The sequence below is a fragment of the Canis lupus genome, chromosome 7 (genome assembly GCF_011100685.1).
Source record: "Canis lupus familiaris isolate Mischka breed German Shepherd chromosome 7, alternate assembly UU_Cfam_GSD_1.0, whole genome shotgun sequence".
NCBI classification, from domain to species: Eukaryota; Metazoa; Chordata; class Mammalia; order Carnivora; family Canidae; genus Canis; species Canis lupus.
This window is the reverse complement of record NC_049228.1, coordinates 22,105,116-22,129,129: the sequence shown is the minus strand read 5'-3', so window position 1 is coordinate 22,129,129 and position 24,014 is coordinate 22,105,116. Positions and strand designations below refer to the sequence as shown.

Below are 24,014 nucleotides of genomic sequence, written 5' to 3'. Positions count from 1 at the left end.
TCTCTGTGACTAAGCTAAATTTCCATCTGAGAGAAGAGTTGTGGGAAGTGATTAGTGATTTATTGAGGTGGAAAAATTTTGCTCCAGAAGATTTAGAATTCTAAAATAATAGACCACCCAGGAAGACATACTCCAATGTTTATACTTCTAGACCATGGGCCAGGAGTAGATTAGAGACCACCTTTGTTAACTGTTGTTAGTGGTTGTGCCTGAGAAATATTCTAATTGGCCCCATCTCCAAGCCCCAGACACCTCCTGACTACCTCTTAGAGGAGCCTCAGCAACTGCAGAGACAGCCCCTGGTAACATCAGCAATCTGCAGGTGTCAAGTGAAAGTGAAGAGAAGAAACATCCAAGCATGAACCAAAGAGGAATGCCATGCTCCACTGGGTGGGTGCTGAGGCTCTCTTCCTGAGATCATAAGTCTCAGATTATTAACTTAGAAGCCTCTATGCAAAGGATAAAAACACTGCAGACCCAGATAAACCCTGGAGTAAGGAAGCTGAATGCAACTTGGATTTCTGGCCCCTGGCCCTCTGGCGGAGGGTTGGAAGTGCACTCTACTAGCCTCACTCTCCCATAGGGATTTATTCCCATGTAGCAGTGACCCTGACGAGGGGCTTCAGAAGCTAATGTGACTTCCCAAAGACCCCCTCTACCTCCCTAGCTCTGCATCCATGTCCAGTTTGATTTAGCCAGAAACTCGGCACCTCTCACCTAAAACTTTGTAGCTGTCTTCATCCTACTAGCCTCTCCACTCCCTACACTCTAGTTTATGGAGCTAATCATCCCAAGAGAAATTTTATCCACATTCCCTACTGTATAATAAAAATCTGTCTGCAGATGAAAAACAAATGCTCTACAAGGGATGCAAGACCCTTCCTAGTTTGCCCTGACTTTTTTAAAACCCTCTTTGCCTCTTCCAGTTTTCTGCTGTGAAATTACCACTCCAGGTCCTTGGTGCAAGAACAAAGATACAAGCTGACTCCTTTGCTGGAAATGCATTTTGACCTTTTTCTGGTGAGCTCTTATTCATCCATCAATACCAGCTTAAATGTCATTTCCTCTCTGAATCCTACAGCTGTGGACCTTGTTAGCTACCCATCCAGCATCCAGTCTCTTCTTCCTTTATATCACTTCCCATACCACACATATTACTCAAGAGAAGTTTATTTCAAGGAAAAGGTCTTTTTTTTTGGTGAAGCCCATCATAAGAATCTCCTTCCTTTACAATGTCTCAGGTGGTTGTTATTGTCCTAGGAGTGGGCACACGACCTGAAGTGACTGAAGGGAAGAAATTTTCTTCCACAGTCTGAACAGAGGTTTCTGTGTCTTCTCTCAGCCACAAACTAGGAAGCTGCTGGCCATCATCTTGCAGTCATTAGGGAACCTGAGATCAAATTCAGCCCACAGAAGAGGCAGAGCTGAGAGAAGCAGAACAATGGAGCTGGTGCCCTGGCCACACTGTAACTTTTACCACCATGACTTGGACATTGTGTTTTGTGATATAATAAATTCTGTATTGAGTTTGCTGGTACTTGCAGCCTACACTTCCTACTTCATGCATCTACTCTGACTTGCCTAGAGATTTTGCATTCCTTGATGCTCCCCTCCCATAGGACTTTGTCACAGCACATTCACATTTCTCTCTCCACGGACTGTAACTTCATTGATATCTGTATCTCTTTAGTGTCTTAAACAGGTCCCAGCATATCATAGGTTGCTAGATGTATAAGCTATGAACAAATGAATGAATGAATCCCTCGGCAATTCCAAAAGCCAATCCACTGAGTCACAAGTTAAGAAGAAGGTAACAAGAAACAAGGAGGGGAAAGAGCCTTTTCAAAGAGAATAGTGTAATAACTAAAGAGTTGTCAGTGTTTGGGATTGATTAGTGCTTTTACATTCAGTTTCCTATTGTGTCCCTACTTGCAAAAGGGACAGGAAATTAGTAAAATTATGGCAGGGAATCTACTTAAGAGCTTACAAAGAGTACAGATTTCTTGTAGGTTCAAATCCTGTCTTCCGTACTTACCAGCAATTGACCTTGAGCAACCTCTCCGAGCTTCAGTTTCTTCTCTATAATACCAGTATGATAATTTCTCACAGGGTTTCTTGAGGCTTAAATAAGATTAAAATAAAAAGAACCCATCACAGTATCTGGGCTAGAATAAATACCCACAATCATCCAGGGAAGTGTGGGAGTTGGGAAGGTTATTATATGTTTGTTTGTTTGTTTGTTTTAATTGAGAAAGGTTTCCTCAACAGAGAATCCTGCAACTCTCATTCTCTTATAGCTAAGATTCTCAGTGTCTGTCTCCACTTGCATCTGAGCTTAGCCTAGATAGGACTGTGGAAATGAGGGCGGGACATCCCTTATGTTGTGACGGGAGCCCTGTAGTTTGCTAGTTAAATTGGAACAGAAGAAGTAGGAAGAAGCTCAAGTCAGAAGTGCAGGCTGGAAAGGGCTGTGTGCTGGGCCCCTCCTCTGGCTGGGGCAGCTGTTTTCCTGCCTTACATTCAGTGGTGGGGGTGTTATCACTGCCATCTTAAGGAGAAGAGCTCCTAGGCTTAGGGCCATTAAGAACGTCCCCAAAGTCACCTGGTTAGTCAGGGGCGGGGTTTCTAACCCATGTCCATTGGGTTTGAGACTAAGAAGGAGGCCAGAGAGCCTGAGAATCAGAGATTCTGGGGTCCGAGCGTACCAAGTACAATAGCAGGGAGTTGAGGCGACACAGTGTTTATTTGCATTTTTTCCCCTTTGTCCTGAGAGAGAATGGTCTATTAGTAATTTAATTCCTTCCCTGCAGTCCTTGCAACATAATTCTCTGACAGTGTGCATTCAGGCCAGTCCACAGGGGGACGAGAAAAAAATGAAGTAGGACTCTCAGAAATCATGTTCCTTACATGAAAATAGATCAGCAGTGGGAGGGGGTGATCTGAAAATAGCCTGAGGGAGTGAGAGACAAAACATGTGAAACAGCTAGAGGGAGGCTGAGACAACTGTGATGTGCGGAAGAAAGGGCAGGATGCAGGGAGTGAGAGAGGAGCTGAAGAAGGGAAGAGACAGGGATGGTTCTTTTCAGGATGCTGCTCCACCATCCATTCATCCCCTCAGGCAAAATTATTCCTAAAAAGACAGGGTGTTTTAAATTGTGTCAACTTAGTTAAAGTACCACTTCCTTAGTGGTCTACCTGCCCTTCCAGGAACAACTGAAAGAAATAAATAAGGAGAACGATGGATAGATACATAACATTTCCCCTAGATTTGAAATTAACACGTTTATTATGTAAAATCTGGAAAGTGCAGAAAAGCATAGTGAGCAAAATCACCTATCCCACCTCAAATATAATAATTATTAGCATTTCATATGTTGATTTCAGGCTTTGTCTATCTGTGTCTTGAGATAAGTCCACGATGTTGCAGCGTAACAAAAAGAAACTTAAGAATCTCCAAGTTCCTCAACAGAGACACACGCTCCTGAACCTTCTGAAGTCTCCAGAGCTACCTGTGTTCTAGTAGATATCAGATCCCTAGCTTCTTGAAGATTGTGAGCCTTCAATTATGCCCTGTCTCTTCTGCATCATAAAATGGATTTTAAAATAGTAGTTAAAGCCACACATTGCTCTATCACCTCATTTCTCATCTTTACCTCCTGAAAGAATTGTCTTTCCTGGCTGATGCCACTCCCATCTCTAATCCATTACTATTTTAAGATGTTTGTATATATAATTTTCTATTTGTTATTAATTCCTATCTTATTTATTACTTAATTACATGTGTTGGTAAATTACATATATAATTAATAATTGCTTGTTTTGAAACCTTGCTTCATTTTCCAAATCCCTCACAGCTTCAGCCCCCAGGGAACATTATCGGTAGCTCTTCTCTCCGGGATCATTCTCCAGCTTCCCCAGAAAAGACTACCAGTTTCTTCTCCAGACCTGCTGGAGTTCTGGGGGATAAATGAGGAAAGGAGGCTAGTGCTCTACTTTTCAAAATGCAGGCTTGTACTTATTCCGCTGGTTTTAGCAATCATCTCCCCACCTCTGCTGTTCATGGATAGGAGAGAAATCCAGGATTCTAGTTGCCTTTCACAGGACCTGAATGCAGCAGTTTCATTTCCAGCCCATCCTCCCTGCCCTGCTATGGTCCTGTATAAATAGACCTAATTCTTCATCCCTCCCTTCATCCATGCCCTTTGGCATGTGACTGCAGCTCCTTTCTCTTAAGACCCAGAGCCTATTCCCACCCCTGGAATTTAGCCTTGATTATGTGACTTGCTTTGGCCAATACAATGAGGTGTGAACAACACAGTGTGCCAACTCTGAGTCTGGTCCTAAAGAGGTCTAGAAATTTTCACTGGTGCTCCCATGTCTCTGTCCTATGAGAAAGGCACAGTCATCCTAGTATACTGGCCTTGGGGAGGGGATGAGGGACTTCTGGAGCAGAGCTGCCCCTGCTGGGGTACCCTCGCCAAACTCAGCCTGAGAAAAGCCCCAGCTGACCCACAAACACAGGAGGGCGCCTGTTAATCTTCAAAGGTGGGAAAAACAAAAGGTTACTGTATGCCCCTGGGATTTTATGATTGCCACACTTTACTATTATGACTATAGCTAGTCAATGCCCCTGTCCCTCTGACACATAAGGTTTTCCAGAGGCTGGGGGAGGGTGGGATATCACCTATTTTCTCTGTCATCTTCTTTCCAAAGTTACCACTTCTCCATCGATTCATGCAACGTTCATGTTCAAAATTTTAACATCTCTCTTTCAGTGTCTTTCACTCTCTCATTTTCTTTGTCTTTCTTAACCTGTTTTACTCCTTTATTGTCATTTTAGAGGATCATTCCAGGGTTAGGGGAAATAAGAGATAAATATGTATGCTTAATCAGAAGTCCCTCTTTCTGGGCAGCCTGGGTGGCTCAGCGGTTTAGTGTAGCCTTCAGCCCAGGGCCTGATCCTGGAGACCCAGGATCGAGTCCCCTCTGCCTCTCTCTCTCTCTCTCTCTCTCTCTCTGTGTGTCTCTCATGAATAAATAAATAAAATCTTTGAAATAAAAAAATTTTTAAAAAGAAGTCCCTCTTTCCTAAACACTTTGCTTTTTTGGTACGGCAGAGGCAATGTGATAGTTCACTGAACAATTTTCATCTTTCTCCTGGGTACAGCCCACCCAGCTACTTGCATCTAAGTTCTGGCCAACAGAATGTGAGCACAAATGACTTATGCTGCCTTCATGACTCTCTCCTTTCCTTGCTATCTGATACACAGTATATTGGTAGCAATTATTGTTTAGTCTTTAGATTACAGAATATCAAAGGGAATTTTGGCTATGTTGGGAAAGGAATGACTATCCTCCATACATGGACACATGAGATTTCATATGTCCCTTTTTGGGAGGAGAGGAAGAGTAACTTTTTATTTGTGCAATACATAAATGCATGCTGGTAGGTGGGTGCGTGACTGATATTGTTGTTTAGAAGCTAAATATGGAAAGAAAGATGTATTTGGACCCTAAGATTCCAAAAGGATGGACTGTACGAAGTGTTATTTATTAAACTTTGTACCTCTGCAGCCATTCTCAGTTCTTTGCTCTATTTAAGGATATAAAGCCCAACATAACATTTTTCAGACTTACTTAAAAGTTTCTAATTAGATTCTGCTAATTAGGGGCACTGCTCTGACTACCCAGATTCCCTCCAGACTACTTGCTGTACTAAGGAGTGGGCAGACACAATAGAGTCTTTCTCTTGACTGGTTATTCGTAGTCCAGCTGATCAAGTGACTCAAGAGAACCCACATTACTTTTATCTTCCCCCATGTGTTAAGGTACATCTGGACCCAGAGACCTCACCATGCGCTTCCCATGTACACTGTGCAGCTTTATTCATCTTGAGTGCAAAGTATGCTTTCTTTTTTTGTATATTTTTTATTGGGGTTCGATTTGCCAACATATAGCATAATACCCAGTGCTCATCCCGTCAAGTGCCTGTCACACAGTCACCCCAACCCCCCGCCCACCTCCCTTTCCACCACTCTTTGTTCATTTCCCAGAGTTAGGAGTCTCTCATGTTCTATCACCCTCTGATTTTTCCCACTCATTTTCTCTCCTTTCCCCTTTATTCCCTTTCACTATTTTTTATATTCCCCAAATGAATCAGACCATATAATGTTTGTCTTCTCCGACTGACTTACTTCACTCAGCAAAATACCCTCTAGTTCCATCCACGTTAAAGCAAATGGTGGGTGTATGTCATTTCTAATGGCTGCATAATATTCCATTGAAAATGTATGCTTTCAACAATCACAGCATAATGGTGTTGGAGAAGCATGGAGGTGAGGAGATGATTCCAAGGCCCCTGCCAAGATGACTGGCCCCAAGTATGGGACAAACAATAAGGATACTTCCAGAAGAAGAAGTCCCTCACCTATTCAACTGACCATTACTAATCATCTTCCAGTGTCTCCTAAAGTGATGTTGGTGACTAGTCTCACAGCTTTCAGGACTGAAATGGTACAGGTTTCTGACAGTGGGCTGTAGTACATAAACACCATGTTTGGAGTTAGAAAGCAGATTGAGAGCATTTTCTGTAGGACTCCAGCAAAGATCCATGGAAAATGGCTGTAAACCAGGTTTCAATCAGTCAAGGTTGAGATCTCAGTTAACGTGTCCATATCAGATGAGGCTAGTGCTTTATCAACCATAAACTGAACTAGCAGAATCAGACTAGAGCAAAGTTCCACCATTCACACATTACTGAATAAAGGCCACTGATTGTGTCAGGCGACAGGTCAATTCTTTCTCAGCCAGATAATTTAAAAGTCCCAAAGCCCAAGTGCTGGAGTCCAGTATTTACCCTGCTAAATTTCTGGTCTTGCCCTAGAATGTAACACACAACGAACTTAAATATCTGCTACAGTGCCTGCATCCAAGAGTATCTTCTCCCCCAAGGTCTGACGCTCTGACAAGCCTAGTGTGGTTGCTGGCTAACTGCTTGCCCTATTTTTTAGTGGTACTCAGTATTTAATTCTGGTCTTTTTCTCTCTCCACACTCTCTTCCTGCCTCCCAATGACATCATCCATTTTCATGGTTTCAAACTTCATCTATAGGCTGATGTTCCTCAACTATATGCTGTACTTGACAAACCTTAAACTTCTCTAACCTCAGCAATTGCATCGCCAAACCCTCAGATGGATATCTCCATCTGAATACCTCACAAACATCTCAGATTTGACATGTCTCAAGCTAGAACACTTGATCTCTTTTTCTATTGATACTACCCTTTTATATGCCATTCTTCTACCTGTGACATGGATATCATCATCTTTCACCTGGAACACAAATTCCATTTTTGGCCTCTACTACACCATTCTTATAGCAGACAAAGTGAACCTTAAAAAATGTAAGCTAGATTTGTATTTTCATGATGATTTCTTTTTTAAAAATTTTTATTTAAACTCAATTAGCCAACATATTACATCATTAGTTTCAGATGTTTTCAATAATTCATCAGTTGCATATAACACCCAGTGCTCATCGCATCATGCGTCCTCCTTAATGCCCTTCACCCAGTTATCCCATCCCCCCACCAACCTCCCCTCCAGGGACTTCAGTTTATTTCCTTATAGTTAAGAGTCTCTCATGGTTTATCTCCCTCTCCGATTTTTTAAATGATGACTTCTCATGTAAGTATTAAAAAATTCACTAGTCATTTGGAGAATGTTTTCAACTAACTTCTTAAAAAAGAATTAGTGGGTAGTATATTTACTAGTGAATATGAAAATGTTTTGAATAACTGTTTGGTTAGATATAAAATCTGGGCTAATAATCTTTCTTCTCATGCCTACCAAAATTCCAGGTATTGCTCCATTGTCTGCTAGCATTTATTACTGAAGAAAATAAGTTGTCACCAGTCTAATAATAATGCTTCTGTAGTTAAGCTCCTCATTTGTTTCATTCCTTTTGTCAGAGGTACTCATAAGACTCTCTTTCCTCTTTATAATTCAAAAATTGTGCCTGACTGTATCTAGATGTTGGAATCATTTTATTAATTTTACCTAAAAAGTGAGCAATTTTAGTCATTCCAATGTGAGATCTCTTCTAAATTCAAGAAACATTTCCAATAATATCTTTCCTAATTTGATCTTGTTCCAATGGTTTGGTTCTAAAAGAAGCATTTTTAATTATCTGGTAAAGCTGCTGCTATCTATCTTCTATATTCATAATCTTCTTTCTCCTTTCCTCCATCCATAGGGTGGATCCAAAAATCCATAGGGAGATTTTTATTTAGATAGAAGAGCAAAGGATGAGGAAAGAAAAGGGAGAATATAGGTATCTCCTCTGAGCAGACCAATTAAATAAACGTACTGCCTCAGGGAGGACCCAGCCTTGAAGGTGAACAGAAGGTACCTTTGATTGGACATAACCTCATATCAGAGAACACAGCTTTGGGAATGGAGAAAGGACAGGATTCCAGCTCATACTTGCACCCTGGGACCTGTATTGTGCACAACATGTGTGCACATACCTGGCAGCTCTGGTTCTAGTTTCTCCTAAGGCGTGAGCTATCACGTCATGATTTAGTTGTATGAGAAAATAAGCCTTTTGTTTGTTTGTTTGTTTTAAATAATTCTATCGCTCATAACTAAATGAAATTGGTAATTCTGTACACATGATATAATCATTCCTTCAAAAGCTAGTAAATAAGGTACAGAGAGTACTGGAGTCAGTGATTGGCTGAGGCAGAACAGGAAGTCTGAGAATAGCTGCTGTGGATACAGCCTTAGGTAGCCTTACTAATGGGCACAGAACATGTTAAGTAGTAGTCTGTGAGCTGAAGTTACACATATCTGCCAAAGAACTGGCTATCAGGACAATGAGTTCCTGAGATACCATCTCACAGTACCTTAGGGTTGGGAATGAAGGTCATTTTCTTGGTTATAGGGACCAACTTAATAAGATAGAGTGTATTTATATCATCTTGAACATTCAGAAGAGAAAGGAGTTAGAAACAGATCTTCCAGTTCACAATGGAGGCCTTTTCTGGTTACTACTTAGGCCCAGGGAATCAGTCTAGTCTCTGGGCTCCTGCCTTTCCCCAGTATAGTTGGGGGGGGGGGGTGGTAACCATTGTGCAACAATACAGTCTGACCCTTTCTGTCAACAGTTGGAAGGAAGGAAGGAAGGAAGGAAGGAAGGAAGGAAGGAGAGAAGGAAAAGAAAGAAGGAAGGAAAGAATGAAGGAAGGAAAGGTTGAAGGAAGGAAGAAAAGGTGGAAGGCAGGCTGGCAGGCAGATACTTACAATAAGGTTAAAATATCGCTATTAGATTAAATACAATTCCTCTTAGAGATAGCTGTATCTTATAAATAAGGTGGAGGGGAGTATCAAGCTACTGGAGCTAAGCTAAAAATACAAACTCCTTGAAGGAACTAAATTTAATTAGTTTTTCTATCCCTTGTGCTTAGTAAGGTACATAGCATAGAGTTGGTTTCCTGAGTGGGAAAATCCTTGTTGAATGCACCAGCATGAGCTGTGGAATAACTATGGCAGTGCCTACACAATACTCTTAAAACCATGCCTCTTCAGTGAAGCTACCCATGCCCATTCCTCAGAGGCAGTTGATTTGTCTCTTGTGTTCTCAACATACTGCACACATCTCCATTAGCACTTATATCTACTGCAATATTTTCCTTCATGTATGTCTGCATTAGTTTATGAACTTTTATCTTTGTATACATAGCACCTGTCCACTAGAAGAGCTTATTAATTAAGAGGTTATTAATAAATTAACCAACAAATGAAAGAAGGTAGAGAACAAAGGTGGATAGGCAGACAACCTACTAGTCTGCCTATATAATACATATAAAGAGACAGCAGAACTCCTGTCACTCTGAGAGTTGAGATGTAGAGTTTGGGCTGTGGTGGCTTACTCTGAGCACCCTTCTCACAAGTCCGTTAAAATGAAGAAATGAAAGCAATCTATTCTCTTGGGCAGCTCTGACAATTAGCTTTTGCTGTGTAAAATTTTTTGCTACTCCCAATATTAACAGCTTAAAATATCCAAGCAACCATTTATCTAGCTATCCAGTTTATAAGTTGACGGATCTAGATTGGGCTTAGTAGAGATGTTTAGCTAGTCTTAGCTTGGCTCCCTTATATGCTTGTGGCCAGGTAGAGGTCAGCTGACATAGGCTAGGTAAGGCTGAGAATGTCTACTCCACATGTCTTTAACCATCATCCTAGAACTAGAAGGATAATCCAGCCCTGTTCACCTCACGGAGATGGCAAACGTAGAAGCGCAAGCCCAATTATGCAAGCATTTTTGAGGCTCTGCTTGAGTTACATCTGCTATCTCATTGACCAAAAGGATGAAGAACTGGGGCCATTAATGTAATCTACCTAATTGCATTAATCCAATTGACTAATCTAATGAAAAGGCTCTTCATCTCTGTGAGAGCAAATAATTATTTTAAAAGCACATCACAGACATACCATTGTTTGGCACCGACATAAATACTTCTGGGCAAAAAAATTCCAAAGCTTTCCTAGAAAGTCAAATCACCGATCACAAAGTTAAATCTCTCTATATAAAGCCAGAGGTGCTAATACATTGGTCAATAACTTGATAGGTCTAAGATTTTGCTCTATTTGCATGCTAACATATTAGCCTGCCATAGTTTCATGGATACTGGCAGAAGACATGGAACTGCCAGGTCAAAAACAAAAGACATTTTATTACTCACAGCAAGAGCAGCAACTAGAGCATCATCATTTTTGCATCAGTTCCCTGAGGCCAATTGCCATAAAGCAATGCTTAGAGGTAAAGTGACACCTGTGTATTCAGTGTGTTGCATTACTAGAAAGGAAAATTGAATTTTAAAAAATCCAAATATTATATAATAGCTAGGAAGCATGCCTTCCTTGGCTATGGAAAGAGACACTATGTCCATCTTGTAGGCTTTGGCTACAACATTACTGAAAAAAATAATTAGAAATAAGGGCGCCTGGGTGGCTCTGTCAGTTAGGCATCTGACTCTTGATTTCCTCCCAGGTCATGATCTCAGGATTGTGAGATCAAGTCCCGTGCCATGCTTTGCACTGGGTGTGCTGCAGCCTGCTTAAGATTCTGTCTCTCTCTCTCTTCCCCTCCCCACCCTTTCTCTTAAAAAAAAAAAAAAAAGAATGAATGAAAGAAAGAAAGAAAGAAAGAAAAGAAAAGAAAAGAAAAGAAGAAAAAGAAAAAGAGATAGTTAGAAACAAAGGCAGTTAGTTCACAACATGTATGAAAATGCAAGAGATTTATGGAGAACTGTATCCTGATAACATAAAATATAATTTTGGCCCCTCTGTTTTAAGGCCTTGGCCAGAGCCAGGATTCATGTAGGGACTGAATTTCTGTTTTTGGTGTGTATACTAACTGCAGACCCAGGATCACATGCACAGACACAACAGAGTGGGGCCAATATCAGTGAACCACTATCCTGCAGTCTACCTTTACTAACTCTGTTTGAGTCCATGCTTTGCTATAAATGGGCTGGATTGCTGAAAGCAAAGGCTTATATCTGAGTCTCAGTTACCCCACCTATAAAATAAAGGGTAGATCCTCTGCCCTGGGCTATAGTACTCTTTCCTGGCAGCTTTAGGTGTTACCTGGCGAGCCTCTCTGGAGAACAGCCCTCAAAAGCCACCAAGATGGCAAGTCACACCCACCCCTACTCTGGAGGTGCAGACAGCGATGGAAGTGAGAGCAGCAAACAAACAAACAAAAAACCCCCCAGCACCTTTCCTTCAAAGTAGAATAACTCCACTGTGCAATACATATTCCAGAGCTCCTGTGAAATCCAGCTGAGGTCAAATGCTTGCGTAGCTCTTTCCCCTGCCCTATCTTACTTCCCTCATTCCCTTTCTCCTGAGAGCATTCCCTCTATAAATCATGAGGAAATGATTTACTCAAATCCCTGACTTGGGCTCTGCTTTTAGGAAACCTAATCCAAGACAGAGAATAATACCTGGCCCAGAGGGCTGTGATAAAAGATACAGTTCAGAAGTAAAAGAGTTGTAGCAGTTTTCCTACCATTTCTGACTCTGGCTCTCAGAATTACTTTGCACCCTGTCCTGGTTTATGAAGTGATCTTCCCACTTAAGCTCACCTTTCTTGGTTCACCAGGGTCAAAGGTGTTCCAGACCCCTAACTTCCATTTAGATGGTCATAGTCTACGACAGGCTACATCATACTTTGTGGCAACCTACAGCAGCAAAATTCTGGGTCATTCAGAGAAGTTGGAGAGCCTCCAAACAAAGCCATGTGACCTGCAGTGATGTGTATGTATGAGAGAGTGAGAGCGAGAGTGAGAGCTAGCGAGAAAGAATGTGAAACATTCTCTGCCATAGTAGTGCATATAACCATAGTATAGTTAACATAAAGTCAAAAATAATATGCCAGGCTGAGCCTGGGAGTGATGTCAGGAAAGACAGTTATTCATTGGGACTATCTTAGCTTTCAGGTCACTGCACTTAACCTGTTGCAACTATAACTTACACAAAAATCTATGCAGACATGTACCAATCATGCCTTTGGCAATGCCAATGCCCAGAAAGCCACCTGACATCTTCACTGGTACTGATGCCATCATTAATGCCAAGCTTCTAGATAAATCATCTTCCTCTTTGGTTGTAGAGAGTTAGCCATTTCTTAACCTAGGCAGTAAACTCTTTGGGTATAAGTACCAAACCAGATACATGCTACCAAACTTTGAGCCATTTTTACAGTTCTTTAATTTCTGTTTCCAGGACCACTCTGAACTCCAAAATGAGCTCATATGACCTTCTTTTGCTATGATAAATGGCTGGTCCATCCCCAGAACTTGTCTTTGCTGCTATATTTCTGCTTAGAAACTGCTCTTTTGCCCTCCACCTCCCCACCTGCTACCTCTCCCTTGAGCTCAATCAGCCCATTAGACTCAGGTTGTGTTTTTTCTTCTGACACTTTTGCCATCTAAATAAAGACTATTCTGGACACAATGTACTGAACGCTTCAATATAACACTGTGATTCGCAGCAGTTTTTATTAGTACTGAAGCCATGCCCTCAAAGTCAAACTAGCCAGGGGTGAGTCACAAGAGTCCAGCTCAAATCCACAACTCCATTCTGCTTTCACATCCCCCACATGTGCAGACAGAACTGTGCCTATTCTTTGCTGGCCAAAAAAGGCAGAGAACTGGTATAATCATTTAGATCATCAGGGCAAAGCTCTTCTCTCATAGCCAGGCATGTATCTCCAACAGGATCTCCAATCAAACACAAGTAAAACAGCATAAAAATGGGAATGGAATCAGATGGTATCCATCCTAATAGATTTGGGAAAAATATCTGGCTTCTCAATAGGGTCTCATTTTAGAAGTGCAGAAGCTAGTCCCCAGAATGCAAATGCTTCTACTTAAAATGTTCTTTTGACTCAACAAGGCAGCATCTGCATATTGGGAGACCTGCTAGCACAAATTTATTTCAGAAGAGAAGAAGAAATTTGCAAGCAATTGGTGCTCAGAGTCATCTTACTTCCTAGTGCCTCAAAGGGAATGAGAGCTGTGGCGAAGAGACAGGCACAGATGCTGCTCCAGTGCTTCCTCATTTAGAACATTCAAATCATCAGAACACTGAGATACATTTATTTGTCACTCTGAAATGTTGACGGTTTTTTAATCTAAAAATATTTACTCTTTTGTTGGGCCTTAGAAAATCAAGATTTGAGAGCCCCTCCGCTCCCCATCCCCATTTCTGTAAACATTCATAACAATTCACAAGTGGTCAGGGATGAATAGCTATATAGACAATTCGGTAGAAACCAAGACAGTGACAAAGGTTTCAGAATCTTGTTCTGGTAGTCAAGGAACAGAATTAAAAGTAAAACAACCACCTCCACTTCTAGTAACAAGGCAAAGAATTGTCACTGGAGAAGCTGCCTCAGAGGCATCAATATACAGTGGAAGGGCTTTTCTTTAATCTCATATTACTGTGGTGTATGAGCATGGCTAATATCCAAATCAAGACATCTATTTATGCCGTCAAGAAGATGACAATTGTCCATATTGGCCTGGAAACTAGAAAGGATCATGGAATATTGATGAAATTGTAATAATAGAAGGCGACAGTTGGTAGAGTCTGGAAAGCAGAATAGAGTGTGCACCACTGTCCAAAATGAAATGACACTGTCAATGTTGAACCCCATATTCAGTACCTTAAGAGCTGTGTTCTAGGAAAAAGCAAGCATAATGTATTCCCTGCACATTTCCTGGGCAATTTCACCCAATCTTATGACTTCAGTTACAGAAACATGCTGGTGACTCTCAAATTGAGAACCACACCTGCTGGGAGGTCCAGATATTCCATAGACATCTCACAATTTATAAATCTAACCTCAATTCAGTGCCTTCTCCTTCATGACCAAAACTTGGAGTTCCTTCTTCCTTACCTGCCATAACCAATCAATCAAATTCTATTAATTCTTCTTCTGTAATAGGATTTAAACTCCATCTCCAATATGGATCTTTCCATCACAAATGTCACTACTTGATTCAGGTCTATCTCATGAATTACTTCAACGGTCTTCTAAATGGTTTGCTTGCTTCCAACTTTGCCTCCATTAAGGCAGTCTTCTTCAAATCTCTTCCCCTGCCATCTAAATGACTTTTAAAACCACAAATACGATGATGTCCCTGTCCTGCAAGGACTCACTACTGCCTTCAGGCTAACTCCCAAATGCTTTATAAACTGTCTAGTGTCCTGCACAATGTATCCTCTCAACCTCATCTTATCATTCTCCTCCTTCCACTGTACCTTCTACCATCATGGACAATTTGCAGTTTCCACTCACTCTTCACCATCTGTCCTGGCCCATATTTTCTCTTTTACCAAACTGGATCCTGCTCATTTTTCCAGACTCAGGTCAGAAATACTTGATCTGGAACATCTTCCCATAGCATTATTTAACATTATGTATCACATATTATAAAGGATCCCTATGACTAGAAGGTAGGTACCATGTCATGGGTGGCCCATAATAATGGCTCAATAGAAATATGCTCAATTAAAAAAAAATCTGGTCTTTTGTAGAGTATGTGACATATCCTGTAAAACTTTTCAAGTCCTTTTTTACTAAGCTTTCTGAGCAACTTCATATTCCTGTGCCCAGTTACCTTGTTATTAGGAATAAATCCAAATGGGAGGGGGATCCCTGGGTGGCACAGCGGTTTAGCGCCTGCCTTTGGCCCAGGGCGCAATCCTGGAGACCCGGGATCGAATCCCACGTCGGGGTCCCGGTGCATGGAGCCTGCTTCTCCCTCTGCCTGTGTCTCTGCCTCTCTCTCTCTCTCTCTGTGACTATCATAAATAAATAAAATTTAAAAAAAATCCAAATGGGAGGACATAAGCAACCCTAATACTAATAATACATATTATTCATAGTAAAAAAAAAAAAGAATGAAACTCTATGCTTAATCACTCATTATATATCAATTCTAGGATTGCTTCCCCCAAGATGAACAGATGGAAGTGAGGGGCTAAAATATCAAAAAGGTCACACCTTCTACTGTGGCATACACCCCCAGGACACAGGCCATGTAATCCTGCCAGGATGTTTTCTTGGCCTGACCTGTGTCCTCTGGCTAACTAGCTTTAGGTGGCTGGTCTCATCACAAAGGATGTAACAAGAGAAAAAGCTCTGCTTAATATCAAGCTGTGAGGGAAATGGTGGCTGGAAAGCCGAATGAAGTAAGAGACTTACTATCTGCCTTCAAAACTGTTCAAACGTTAACATTTGATCTCCTACTGATACAAACAGGATCTTAAAGTAAATACCTTCCACTCCTCTCACAGATGTTCAGTCAGTGGGAATCTTTTGAAAACAAAGGAAGCTATCTATATTTTCCACACATACCTATTATAGGGAATCTTGAGAGTCATCTTAGCATTTGGCTGGCTCTGCCCATGGGAACACGGCAGGGGTAGCCTTTCTGGATCTGATCCTGGGCACCTGGAGAAAGTATCAAAGAAAACCACAAAATGATTTAAAAGAACCACATATTTGCATCAAAAAAGACACTATCTTCAAATGTGGCAAATTATCTTACCTATCAATGTCAAGTCTCAGCCAGAGGCTATAGATCTATATGGACAAGGAGCCAATAGTTTCCAACTCTACTATTTAGGTTAAAAGAGGAGCATCCTACAATAAGGATTATTAAATATCAGTATTATTCATCCAGAGTGAGAATGTAATCTTTTTCTCTGAAAAGCTCTAAAAAGAGAGCTAGTCTACTTGGAATGTCAATTATTGACAGGGCAATGAACTCTATGGGCTCTCAGTTTCCCTTTTGACTGCATGATTCTATAAATCCTTCTAATTGAAGGCTGTCAACTATACCAAGTGATTTGTATTTATTTTTCCTCTGAGGAGAAAAAAAGCTAAAGTCACGGACAGGTGGCTCATCTGAGGTCCAAGCTTTCAGAAGAAAGAAGGCCTCTCCTCACTTTATAAATTCCCAGTGGCCATTCTGTGGACTTGATGTACACCTGCAAATGAGAACCAAGAATAGAATTATAAGTCAAAAGAACATATCTGCAGTGGCTGTTTCTCCTAACATTGACTAGAAACACACTCATGCCATCAGGTACCCTAAGTTGGTACATGATAATAATAAAGTATTTGTTGCTGAAAATTTAACACTAAAATTTTGTAAGGTGAACAGAACCAAATGCAAAAGACAATGGGAAAAATCAAAATAGCCCATACTCATAGAGGGAGGAGGACAACGCTAGATTCTTCTATTCTTAGGAGAAAACAGAGAAGAAGATATATTTTAGAGACAGAGTTCCATTGGGTAGAAGTGTGACAATTTCATTTTAATTAATTAATTAACTAATTAATTAATTTTTAATTTAAATTAAATTTAAGCAACATAAACTATATTACTAGTTTCAGAGGTAGAGTTCAGTGATTCATCAGTTGCATACAATACCCAGTGCTCATTACTGCAAGTGCCTTCCTTGATGCCCATCACCCAATTACCCCATCCTCCCACCTACCTCCCCTCCAGCAACCCTCAGTTTGTTTCCTAGACTTAAGAGTCCCTTATGGTTTGTCTCCCTCTCTGTTTTTGTCTTATTTTATTTTTCCTTCCCTTCTCCTATATTCATCTGTTTTGTTTCTTAAGTTTCACATATGAGTGAAATCATATGGTATTTGTCTTTCTCTGGCTTATTTCGTTTAGCATATTTTTGTTATTTTATTTTTAAATTTTAAATTTGAGTATAGTTGGCACACCATGCCACATTATTTCAGGTGTACAACATAATGATTTGACAAGTTTATAAATTATGCTCTGTTTACATTTTAAAGCTTCATGAGGGAGGCTGTAAAAGGCCAATAAAAAACAATTCTTAGCATTAGGAGGAGGAGCTCACCAAATTTTCAGATGTATTTATGGATGTTTGACCATGATTATTAGTGTTCTACAAAATATGAAATCATTAACATATTCTGTCCTCAGCATTGTAGGTTTAATACTGCATATAGTTATTTGGACACCCTTACATCTGTTCAGTAATTACTGGCAATGAGGCGAAGTATTACCTGAAAAATATTCTACTGTTATGAGTATGTATTACTTTAAAAACATAAATTAGAGATTAAAAATATATATCTGACAATTGTATATGAAATATTATTTCCAACTGATAAGGGAATTTGTTTTAATAAGTCCTTGAGTTTGTAATGAATCTCTATTTCAGGATTTTCAAAGTACTTTTCTGACATTATCAGTTAATTGCCCAAAAAACCAAAATTGGAAGGCAAAGGAATGAATTCAATTTTTAGGCGAGGAAATAAGTGTTGACCTGAAATTTCTGGCTTTGATTTTCCCTCAGTAAGATGGGGGCTTTGAAGAACAGTAAGTGGGAGGATGAAGAGATCATTCTATCCCTAGGTAATCTGTTCTGCCACTTTCACCAATCTCTGAGAACTTAGAACCCCACCTTAAGGATTCAGAAATCCTAGACAAGTTCTTAATCAGTTCAGAAGGTATGGCTATGGCTCTACTTTAGAGATCTATGCCAAACCCTGGCCTCTCTTACAGTATGTTCCATAGCAGCTAAAAACCCACAGCCACAGAATGGCTAAATAAACTCTAGGAATGTTTTACTGTGGAAGTCTATGCAGCAGTTATAAATAACAACAAAATCCAAGTGTATTGACACATAAAGATCTTTGAGACATATTGCTGCATTAGAAAAAGCATGTTACAGAATGATATATACATTATTAATGTTAAAAAACACAAATGACACTATATCTTTCACATAACTGGTTTATTGAAAAATCTGATTAATTGCAATACAGATATGGAATTGCTTTGTTATTTCTTCAGTCACTACCTTTAACTGTGCTGAATCTCCCCCTTTCTAACCCTTAATGATGTATAGGACAGATCCCATAGCTTTCCAATTACTTTCACATATTAAACAGTCCAGTTCAATCTTCTCCATTCATCCTGGTTTACATAATCTATCTCACACTCTTCCTCCCACCTAGTTCAGCCTGACTCGAGCTGGAGGGACCTGCAATGGGGAGGATGACTGCTTGTTCTTTTGCTGCCTGTCTTCCTCCTTCATCTTCTAGGTCTGTCTCTCCGCTGCAGTAATCAGGAGTAGAGAGGTGGAACTGGAGTCTCTCTGTCTTTGAGGTCCTCACTTGGTTGACACTGTCTGGCCTTTGATGCCATTAAGTTAGCAGGCATCTTTTTTGAGGATTCTTCCTGAAACAGATGAAAAGCTCCGATGTGACCCCCCTTGGCCCACTTTTGAGGTTCAAACCCCATTTCCTAGCTGACAGCATCTCCTCTCGTGGAAGTCAGCCATGAAAGTCAGGGTAACAACAAGAATGTTCAAGTTACCTTCTTCCATGTCCACTTGAGGCACAGAAAACTCCTTTAACCTTGCCAAACCAACGCAACATGTAGCTGCTTCATTTTTCCCTCTCTATCCATTTCTCCTTTCAGCCTGCTCAAAGAGGTGTTGAGTGAAGAACAGCAAATCCACTCCTTAAGCAGTTGTCCAACTAGGACATTAGAGGCCAGTTTCTTCTTCTTGCTGACATTCTTCAAATAAAAAAGTGATTGTCTTGGAGACTTCCTTCTTTGGCTTGAGGGTTAGGCTAAAGCACCTCTTCTGATGCCCCACAGAGATGATAGGGAAACCTACAGTACTATCTCTCTAAATCAACAAATCACATCCTCACTTCCTTTCTTACACATCTGGTGGAGAGACCTATAGGGTGATGGTAGCACAGTCAGTTCTACTGTTTCTTAGAGAATACTGCAGGGAGATTCCCAAAGACTTCTCAGCTGCCATTCATCAACCTGTTACATACCTGTTACATCAATCTGTTACATACAGCTATATGTTCATAAAAACTAACTGATTGAGAGTGTTCTCCTCTGGGTAGGGACAAGGGATGATGGGCAGTGGTAAATGGGATTTAGTTTTGTATATATTGTTTGGGTTTTTGTAGAGAGAATGTTTTCATATATTTCATTCATTAATTCAAAAGAATATTGATTCTAGAGATATCAGGGATGGTTTAACCAGGGCAGCCAAAGTTGGAACCTCAACACTGACCATCACACTGAGCTGGGGATCAGTGATCCTACACTGATAAAGCTTGTCAAAGTTTGACCGAGGAATTGCACTTTCTCCAGGAGAATAACTGGCAAGTAGAGCCACAGAACACAGCACAGACTCTTCACCCACGTTGCTGCTAATAGGACACAGACTAGAAGTCATTGTTCCCCTCCATGTTCCACCTGCTACAAGTCTGTGTGATCATCTGCTAGACTCTAATGAGAGCACCAGAAACCCTGCAGGAACCAACCCTGGTGGAATGGGCAGTCTGGCAAGAGCATACAGAGGGAGAAGAGAGCCTTGGTCGGCCATGCTGAGTGCCACATGGAGCTACCACTTGTCAGGGCTTCCTGACAAACATTTAGAGGGCTGAGAGGAGGCTTAGTCAATATGCAAGAGGCTTGGAATACTCTCCTGCATGTTATTGTGCAAATCCAGAATAATAAAAGGTCCTCAAAGCACCTCTACCAGCAAGGTGAAGAAGCAATATAGTCCACTTCCATCAGCGTGGCAATGGGCATATGAAAGCATAGTTTTTACATCTTTTCCAAGACATAAGAATCTCAGTGGGTATCTGGAAAGGGGAGGAGTCTCCTACCTCTAGCAAGCTTCACTGAAATTGGACAGATGATTCAAACGGGGGATTAAAAACAGAAATCTGAAGGTTTCAGATAACAGTGCAAGTAATGTGATTTTGGTTCAAGACAAGTTTACTCTAGAGAGTACAGCTCTCTAAAACCTGTCCAGAATTTCTTCCATGACCTTGTCCTTTAACATCAAATTAAAAGTGAACTGTGATCTTTTTGTTTTAGAAATTACAACATATGCTCTTTAATTCTTAGCTTATGATCTAGGGTTCTAGTATGCTACCTCGTTAACCAAAGGCATACAAAATTTAGTGTTGGAAAGGAATTTCAGAGGTAATCCAATACAGCCATCTCAATTTACAGATAGGAAAATGGGAGATGTTAAGGTAGCTGCCCAAGGGCTCACTATGTTATAGTGGAAGAGGTAGTATTGCAATCTAGCTCCTCAGATTCCCAGGTCCATCATCTTTAACCATAAAATTTAGCCCCTAGTGGCACAAAGGAGTAGTTCTGAAAGTATGGTTTACCTTCATGATTACTGTTCTTCAACATTAGTGCTGATGGTAGAGAATAAAGAGTATCTTAAATGTTTACAGATACTCACACACAACCTCATTTGATTGTGACTCTGAGAAGCAAGCAGCAAAGCCATTATGAAGTCCATTTTACAAATACAGCAACTGAGTTCAAGAGATTTTTTGGTTTGTCCCAAATTTTGCAGAAGCTGTCAGTTCTGACTCTTACTTTAACTTTACTTCCATATCATCAATCATGAGTCTTTATTTTTTCCACAAAATTTTAACACCATAATTGACTACTTTACACCTGAACTTGATGTTTTATTCATCTCCACATGGATAAACCACAGATCAAGCATGTGCTTATTTTCGGATGTGTCTGTTAGAATTTTATTATGAGAATATGGTGTATTGAAATTAACAGCCAGAAGCCACACTGACTCAAAAAAGTACAATATGAGCCTGCTTTGCATTTTCTTAACTTGGGCTAAGATGACTTTGGGGAAAGGTTTCAGTCTGTGCACAGTCAGAGATACAATAGTAAGAATGTGGTCAATGACCTACAGGTGGCTGCTTCCAGTATCTTTCTTCCTGCTTCATCCCCTGGAGGCTTATATCTATCTCCCACTCATTGCTCCCCCCACATCTACAAGGCACCCTCAGTTAGTTCTGTGAACAGAAAAATATGTTAGCTTTACCAGGCAGACCTTGACACATGGCTTGCTCAGCCTCTGGAGCCTACTGCCTCTTACCTTCAATACACACCACTTGGCCATATTAATTTTTGTCACAGGGGGGAGATTGGTCAGTGAAATCTAAATGGGCTTTTCCTATTTATTGATACAATTTCGTGGCAAGAGCAATTTTCAGAGCTTATTTTCCACTCCATTGAATCCCATGTTACTGCAAATGAATATATTCCTCGGTCAGTGCAATGGCAAAACACAGTTGTAAGTGCTTTATGCTTCATTTGGATAAAGAGTTCAGGATATTACCAAATATAAAAGGAAGTTAAGGGCCATATTTCATTAGAAAGCTGTCTCCCCTGTTAATAAAACCTGATGTCGGTGGTAGATGTGTAAAAAAATCAGAGCAGGGACTTGCAGCTCTGGCTGACATTCAATAAGGCAGTACAGTGGTTCTAAACGCCACCTGAGTATGCCACCTCTCTAGTCAAACCAATATCAACAGCCCAAATATCAGGAAGAAACTGGACTGTGAGTTGGGTATTTCACAGAAAATTGAAAATTCCAATCCCAGGCCAAGGTATGTTCTTCAGAGGATGGCTTTGCTGCCATTAATGGAAGACTCAAGCTAACATTGACAAGTGTAGGAGGTAACAGGTAAGCCTGTGTGGCCTGATGTGTTGTGGCTTTAATAAATGATCTAGTGGATGGGCTTCTTTTTCATCTGTTGGATATAGAAAAAGGTAGCACCATCTCATTTCTCGAATGAGAAACCGTAGGAACTGCCCTAGGTGAAGTTGGGGAATTCAGACTTCTATAAAAACTAGGTCATTCTCAAATTAAAGGCTTCTCAATGTCACAGAGTGAAGAGAAAATTCCTTTCTGCATCTGGACCCATAACCTAGTCTTTTCCATACCCTATCTCTATAGTGAGTGATCCATATCATAACACTCTCCACCAAATTATAGCTAGATCACAACTAAAGCTGGTAGCTCATTTTATTTAGCCACCAACCCTTGAGAAATCATAGAAGTTATTGGCTTTTATAGGTGCTATGAAGGATACCTTAAAATCCAGGACATAGACGTCCCCTTTTATCAGTTACCTGACAGGTGCATTAGATCGTATACTCTACTCTCACTGAACTTTTCAAAAATTCCAAATTCAGGTCAAGAGTTCTGTCACTGCCTAACGCTTTCTCATCACCCAATATTAGGCAGATTCATGGACCCAGCCCTGCTCCTGACCTCCACATTTCTGTTTTCTATCTTGGAGAAAAACTTTTACCCAAATTTCAATTTCTTTTTTGTTGTTGTTGTTTTCATTTCTTTTTTTTTTTTAATTTCTAATGCTTAAGCTATTATAGATCATCAAACTCATTTTTCTATCATCCAAAAGAGTCTGATGTCTCCTCAGAGGAAGGGCATCTATAGATCCATGCCTTATCCACCTACTTGCCTTCTTTGTTCATGCCAAGAAGGCAGCTTCAAACCTAGGTGTAAGGCAGACAGTCCATGCCCCAGGATCAATACTCGGTGTAATAGATACAGCTATGAAAAAAAAAAAAAAGATACTGCTATGGAGTGTGATAAGCCCTGAAGCACTCTATTCCAAGCTGGTAGTTTGGATTTTGGCTTTTACCTTGTGCTTAGCCTGAAGCCTTATCAGGTTTCACCTGTACACACATTCTGATCCTGGATATTGAGGTCTTCTTTGGTCACATTTCTGTCTGTGCTTTCTGTCCAACTGGGCCTTTTGAACATCAAGCCTGCCCTTCCAACTCAAATTCCCAGCCTTTTCAATGCCCCCACCCCCACTATATCCTAACCCTTGACACAAGACCATAGGTGCAAAACTTGGCTTTGCTACTTACTAAATGAGCAAGTTTCCTAAACTCTCTGAACTTTATTTTCCTCATTTGTAAAATGGGTTTAATAATGCCCATCTTATAAAGTTATGGTAAGAATGAAATGATTTAAGATGCCCGGTTCTTAATAGGAACCAGATACACATTATTCTTTTCTCCTTTTTCCTGGATATACTATCTGCTCTTTACTTAGTGTTCAAACATGATACATGATTTCCTACCAGAGTCACAATTCACCAGAGAAACACCAACCAGAAGTAATTCTTTGGGCTTCAGAATTTAGTGAATTTGATTAAAAGTTCAGTAGCTTGGAAATATTCACATCAAAGCTAGTTTGTAGCTAGATTTCATCCAGATTCAGATTTAATACCTACATTCTGGAAAATTTGTATTCTTACTTAGGTGAGATTGTTTGTCATGAAGTTTTCCCTTGAGTTTTAGTTAAAGGTGTTTTTTAAAAGTCCAAAATAATCTTGTTTGAGCTAAGAGGAAAAAATTCAGCTATTTTTTTTTTAATCAAAACTTGATCAGCACAGGCAAAGCCTTCTTTGCAGTTAATGCAGATGCATTAACACCAGGTCTCACACATAGTTAGTGCTCAATATTGGTCTCTTTAATTCCCCAATTAATTTAATTAATTCCCCAATTAATCTGCCCAATTATGATTTCTTTCTTCCTTAA

At 40.3% G+C, this 24,014-nt stretch overlaps 1 long non-coding RNA gene across 2 annotated transcripts in view; it reads right to left on the bottom strand.

Annotated features, from left to right (window-relative positions):
• LOC111096879 overlaps nt 1-24,014 on the bottom strand; it is a 53,400-nt gene that overhangs the window by 15,782 nt on the left and 13,604 nt on the right. Inside the window, exons 4-6 of one of the 2 annotated variants that reach the window (XR_005361632.1) lie at nt 16,128-16,569; nt 15,935-16,030; nt 2,034-2,121 (exon numbers count right to left, since the gene is read on the bottom strand). This is a non-coding gene — a long non-coding RNA (uncharacterized LOC111096879). Of the gene's footprint in view, nt 1-2,033; nt 2,122-15,934; nt 16,031-16,127; nt 16,570-24,014 lie in introns of those variants that run through there. The other variant, XR_005361633.1, reaches the window with a different exon arrangement.